Here is a 6,068-nt window from a genome sequence, read left to right as displayed (position 1 = left end):
CCCAAGACTGTCCAATCTCTGTAGGGACCAGGCAGAGACAAGGAAAAAAGCATCAATTCTACCCACAGGTGTAGTTTACCAAAGTGCTATAAATCAAAACCAACTTGAGGGGAAGGGCTTCCTTAATCTGAAAAACACAGATCAAAACCAGCAATATTCTAGACAAAACTCGTAAAAATTATAACCATATTCACCAGTTCACTCAGTAACCAACCCTTTTGTTAACTTTTTATGAAGCCGTCAGGTCTTCCATTAAGATTGGAAGAGAGCTGGGCTATAAAGAAAGCTGAGCGCCAAAGAATTGATGCTTTTGAACTGTGGTGTTGGAGAAGACTCTGGAGAGTCCCTTGGACTGCAAGGAGATCCAACCAGTCCATCCTAAAAGAGATCAGTCCTGGGTGTTCATTGGAAGGACTGATGTTGAAGCTGAAACTCCAATACTTTGGCCACCTGAGGTGAGAGTTGACTCATTTGAAAAGACCCTGATGCTGGGAAAGATGGAGGGCAGGAGGAGAAAGGGACAACAGAAGATGCGATGGTTGGATGGCATCACCAACTCAATGGACATGAGTTTGGGTAAACTCTGGGAGTTGGTCATGGACAGGGAGGCCTGGCGTGCTGCAGTTCATGGGGTTGTAAAGAGTCAGACACGATGGAGCGACTGAAACGAACTGAATAATCTTAACCCTTAAAAACCTTAATGTCTGGCAAAAACCAAGAAGCAAGTAATTATGCATTTCCTGATTGGAAAATGTAAGCTTTGGTCTTCTCTCCAAAGTAGGCAAATTTAGCTACACAGATGTACTCAGCAATTAATGTTCTAATAGTTTATCCTATTTGAAATGACCCAGATGGTCCACGAATTCTCTTCATTTAACTTAGTTTAGTTTCAAGTAACCAAAATCTGGAGTGATGACCATAGAGAGACATTCACAAAATATAATTATTCCTAATAGACTTTACCTGAAATGTCTTTTTGCTTCCCCTTTACTCTTAGAGCTCACACAAGATTAAAGTTCCAGAAAGCCCATGTAGGTTATTTATATCTCAAAGGCATCAGAGAAATACCAATTCCTTCTAGAAAGCTAACTTAATCAATTACAAGAGGCTCACTTTGATAAACAGAAGAGCCATTAGAGGCCATTGTTGCCCAGATCTCCAGGCACCTCCATCCAGCAAGGACAGCCACCCCAGGGCCCCCAGGCTAGTGGACAACCACCTTGGGGTTTCCCTGTAAATTGCGGGGTCACTCCTGGAACTTTTGGGCCCCAAAAGTGAGGTGGCACCCCGCAAATTTCCATTCCCTGTCCTGAATTTCCCAACGACTCAGCACTCATGGGAGTTTTCTTGGTCTCCAGGCTGTTGGCCCACCAATTTGGGGGCTATACCCCTGCACTTGCCCAGCTTCACAACCAAAGAAAGAGACCAGAGTCGGAGAAGGAGATGACACGTTGAATTGCTGGGGGAATCTACCTGTCTGAAGCAATGGCCTGGAACAACACCCCAACTTGTGCAGCGACAGACAGTGGGCAGAACATGGCAGCGGGCAGGGCGTGGGGTGTGTGGTGGGGGTGGGGCGTGGTGAGGTGGGAGAGGAGGTTACAGGTTATAGGGGAATTGATTTCAGGTGAGCTCATCAGTCATTGCACCTTGGAAGAGAACAGTCACCAGCTGGGGCCTGGGGCAAGTAGGTAGGAAGTTCAGACCTCTCCTAAGATACAGGTGAAGCAGGCCCTGGTCGGGCAGGGGATGGACAGAGAGCAAGGGCACAGCCATCTCGATGGGCCTGACCATGCAGGTGGACAAAGGGCTGGATGCCTTGTGGTTGCCTTGGATTCCACCCACGACCCCCAGTTAGTAGCACTGGGCAAGGATTTAACAGAAAGCTTTAGAGGCACCACACGCTAGTGCTCTCAAGTTTGTTAGAGCAGGACAATGTCCTAGAGCTCAGTGACAACAACTGGCTTCCCAGGGCCTATTGACAGACACAAGAACTGAGGTGCAGAAATGTGTAGTGTCTGAGGTCACACAGCTGGTGGGGCAGAGCTGGGCCCAGGATCGAGGACATCACTTCTTAAAGCAGTGGTTCTCAACCTTGGCTGCACATTAAAATCACCTGGGGAGCTTTAAAGTGTACATTTGCCCAAGCACCACTCCAGATCAATTAAATCAGAGTGTCTCAGAGGCAAGGCCTGGCATTTTCCCCCAAAATGCCCCTATGGCACAAGCCTAATCTACCAATAGTTGACAACTACTGTCCAAAAGCAGTATCAGAATCATCTGGAGGACTGATTAAATCAAACACTATCTGACTCCAACCCCAGAGGGTCTAATGCAGTAGGTGTGGGGTGAGGCACAAGAATTTGCATTCCTAACAAACTCCCAGGAGACGCTGATGCTGGTGCTGCTGGTCTGGCCTGGAGACTATCCCCGTCGTCAGTCCCTTTACTCAGTCCCAAAGGCAAAGGCCTGTGGTTGTGGTTTTTTCTTTTTTCTTTTTGGCTGTGCCATGAAGCATGTGGGATCCTAGTTCCCTGATCAGGGATTGAACCTGTGCCCCCTGCAGTGAAACAAGGAGTCTTAACCACTGGACCGCCAGGGAAGTCCCCTGTCCCCACTTTTGATACTTAAACCTCTTCGTGCTGTTCTTGACTTTCTCTCCTCAGGCTAATTTCCATGATCACTTGTTGCAGATTTTGACCTATTTTTACCCATTCATAAAAGATTGGGGTATGAGTGAAGGTTAAACATTGTGTTTGCTCTAAGTGCCCCATCACTCTATGAAGTGGAAGAATGACCTTGCTTATTTTGAACACAGTATTCCAATCCTAGGACTTTCATCAACCCCCTCCAGACACACACATTTTCCTGAGTTCTGTGTGTGTATATGAATCAGAACATGACAATTTCATTTTCCTGAAAACACTCCATTCCAAACTAAGGACTAGGTTCTAGGTTATACCAACCCCAGAGAGTTGAAAGGTCTCCTAGATGTTTGCCAAGCCAAATACAGAGGCATGGCAACCTCACCATGTTCCTCCAGTGGATGGACTTTCCAGTTCAAGGAATGCCAAATCTGCATGTGAGGAATCTTCCCCAGCTATGATTCAAACTGAGAACCTGAGAATCCAACCTCCAAGGCTTTAGACACTGGAGCTATGAATAGAGATGTGGCTGTGGTAGAGGCAAAGGGCAGGATGACTTCTCCCATCCTTGCAATGGGGGCTGTGAGAACTAGAAGATCAGGTCCACAGCAAGGGGGTGAAGGGAGTTGACAACCTTCAGAAGAGGGGGGCTGTCATGGAGAAATGCTCCCAAGCATAATGAAGAGCCATGGCGGCAGTGACTGGGTCACACGAAGCTGGAAGATCATTACTCCATTTTGGTGCACTGTTAGAACCTCCAGCCCTTGCCTCAGCACCACGAGTAGACAGGACATCCTGTCTTTGAGGACTAGGCCATGTTGGGAAAGACATGGCCTAGGAGCCAGACCCTAGTTCAAAGCCCCTCCTGGCCACTTCTCATTTGTGAACTTGAAGGTGTTCCTATTCTTCTCATCTTTAAAATGGACTTAATATTTACACGTTCATTGAGAGGGTTTAAAATTAACATGTAAGTTGCACACAGTACAGTGCTGGGTACATAGTAAGCACTCAGGATATGGTATTCTACTGCCTCAAAATCAAATGTGGGTTGAGGTTTGGTATACCAGATATCACTTGAACAGTTTTTCTCCCCACATAATTCAGACAGCCTGAAGAACACACATAAATGCAGAGGAAAGAATAATAATAGAACATCTGGAGACAGATTCTAGTTCCAGCTCTGACTGCAACAGACCATGTGACTTGGCAAATCAATTACTTCTGTTCTCTCATCAGTAAAAGGGGGAAATTGTACCACACGACCTCCAGAGCCTCTTCCTCTCCAACATTATGGAAGTGTTTGTGAGGCCTCCAAAATGGTTAAAAACTCACTGTGTAATGTCCACCATTCCCTGAAGCAGAAATTTCCAAACTTTCTTGATAAGAATCACTGAGGATGCTTTTAAAAATACAGATTTCTAGGGCCTTCTCACAAAACAGAACTGTCCAAAACAGTAGCCACTAGGCGTCTGGGGTTACTCAGCCCTTAAACATAACTAGTCCAAATTTACATGTCCCATAACTATAAAATGCACAAAGAAATTTAAAATTTAGTATGATAAAAGATTATAAAACATTTCAGTAACGTTTTATTGCTCACATGTTAAAATGATAGTATTCTGGATATGTAAGTAAAATATATTATATATACTTTACATAATAAAGTATATCATTAAAGTTAATAAAATATACTTAAGAAAAATAGAGGAAAGCAACAGAATGGGAAAGACTAGAGAGCTCTTCAAGAAAATCAGAGATACCAAGGGAACATTTCATGCAAGGATGGACACAATAAAGGACAGAAATGGTATGGACCTAACAGAAGCAGAAGATATTAAGAATAGGTGGCAAGAATACACAGAAGAACTATATAAAAAAGAATAGAAAGTGCACAGATAAATCCACGAACCTATGGACACCTTATCTTTGACAAAGGAGGCAAGGATATACAATGGAAAAAAGACAACCTCTTTAACAAGTGGTGCTGGGAAAACTGGTCAACCACTTGTAAAAGAAGGAAACTACAACACTTTCTAACACCATACACAAAAATAAACTCAAAGTGGATTAAAGATCTAAATGTAAGACCAGAAACTATAAAACTCCTAGAGGAGAACATAGGCAAAACACTCTCCGCCATAAACCACAGCAGGATCCTCTATGACCCACCTCCCAGAATATTGGAAATAAAAGCAAAAAGAAACAAATGGGACCTAATGAAACTTAAAAGCTTCTGCACAGCAAAGGAAACTATAAGCAAGGTGAAAAGACAGCCCTCAGATTGGGAGAAAATAATAGCAAATGAAGCAACAGACATAGGATTAATCTCAAAAATATACAAGCAACTCCTGAAGCTCAATTCCAGAAAAATAAATGACCCAATCAAAAAATGGGCCAAAGAACTAAACAGACATTTCTCCAAAGAAGACATACAGATGGCTAACAAACACATGAAAAGAAGCTCAACATCACTCATTATCAGAGAAATGCAAATCAAAACCACAATGAGGAACCATTACACACCAGTCAGGATGACTGCTATTCAAAAGTCTACAAGCAATAAATGCTGGAGAGGGTGTGGAGAAAAGGGAACCCTCTTACACTGTCGTTGGGAATGCAAACTAGTACAGCCAATATGGAGAACAGTGTGGAGATTTTTTCAAAAAGTTGGAAACTGCCATATGACCCAGCAATACCACTTCTGGGCATACACACTGAGGAAACCAGATCTGAAAGAGACACGTGCACCCCAGTGTTCATTGCAGCACTGTTTATAATAGCCAGGACATGGAAGCAACCTAGATGCCCATCAGCAGACGAATGGATAAGGAAGCTGTGGTACATATACACCATGGAATATTACTCAGCCATTAAAAAGAATTCATTTGAATCAGTTCTAATGAGATGGATGAAACTGGAGCCCATTATACAGAGTGAAGTAAGCCAGAAAGAAAAACACCAATACAGTATACTAACGCATATATATGGAATTTAGAAAGATGGTAACGATAACCCTATATGCAAAACAGAAAAAGAGACACAGATGTACAGAACAAACTTTTGGACTCTGTGGGAGAAGGCGAGGGTGGGATGTTTTGAGAGAACAGCATCAAAACATGTATATTATCTAGGGTGAAACAGGTCACCAGCCCAGGCTGGATGCATGAGACAAGTGCTTGGGCCTGGTGCACTGGGAAGACCCAGAGGAATCGGGTGGAGAGGGAGGTGGGAGGGGGGATCGGGATGGGGAATACATGTAAATCCATGGCTAAATTCATGTCAATGATTGGCAAAAACCACTACAATATTGTAAAGTAATTAGCCTCTAACTAATAAAAATAAAAGGAAAAAAAATAAATTTTAAAAAAAGAACACACAGAAGAACTATACAAAAAAGATCTTAATGACCCAGATAAGCACAGT

The sequence above is a fragment of the Muntiacus reevesi genome, chromosome X (assembly GCF_963930625.1).
Source record: "Muntiacus reevesi chromosome X, mMunRee1.1, whole genome shotgun sequence".
Lineage (NCBI taxonomy): Eukaryota > Metazoa > Chordata > Mammalia > Artiodactyla > Cervidae > Muntiacus > Muntiacus reevesi.
Note: the sequence above shows the minus strand (reverse complement) of the source record.